The following is a 703-nucleotide window of genomic DNA, read 5'->3' as shown; positions in this document are numbered from 1 at the left end:
ACAGGCTTTCCTCCTCACCAATGACATTAAACACCGTGTCTACACCGGACGCGAGCGGCAAAATACAGTAGAACCACTGATCTATATATAATTATCTATTATAGATCAGTGAGTAGAACCCATTATAATCAGTGACACTGTGTACACTGGATGCGGCACAACAAAGTTAAAATGATTTGCAACGGTTGCTTTGAGCGCGTCCAGTGTAGAGCTGCTGTGGCGCGACGCAACAACTGTAGCGTCCGGTATAGACACGGTGAGTGAAGCCGAGAGCAAGATATGCCTCGTCATATTTTCTGCATTTAGCTTTTGAATGACCAGCACCTGCCTGGGTCTGTGCGACTTCATCTATGGCTTTTTTTCTCTTCCCTTTCACAAACCGATCCATCCGTACACACATGGAACGGTGATTTGGGGGAATCACTGCTGTGTTTAAATGCGGACGTTACTCCTAAAACATTGAGTCTTCTTGGACAAAGCCCTCATGTTATGGTAATACTGGTGTACCTTATAAGTGAAGTTAATCAAATCAGTAAAATCACAAACATAAATGCGATCAAATGTGACCCTGGACCATAAAACCATTGTAAATTTTTCGAAATTGAGATTTATACATCATCTGAAAGCTATATGAATAAATAAGCTTTCCATTGATGTATGGTTTGTTAGGATAGGACAATATTTGGCCGAGATACAACTATTT

This window comes from Sinocyclocheilus anshuiensis, unplaced genomic scaffold (genome assembly GCF_001515605.1).
Source record: "Sinocyclocheilus anshuiensis isolate Anshui unplaced genomic scaffold, SAMN03320099.WGS_v1.1 scaffold1003, whole genome shotgun sequence".
Classification (NCBI taxonomy): Eukaryota; Metazoa; Chordata; class Actinopteri; order Cypriniformes; family Cyprinidae; genus Sinocyclocheilus; species Sinocyclocheilus anshuiensis.
Note: the sequence above shows the minus strand (reverse complement) of the source record.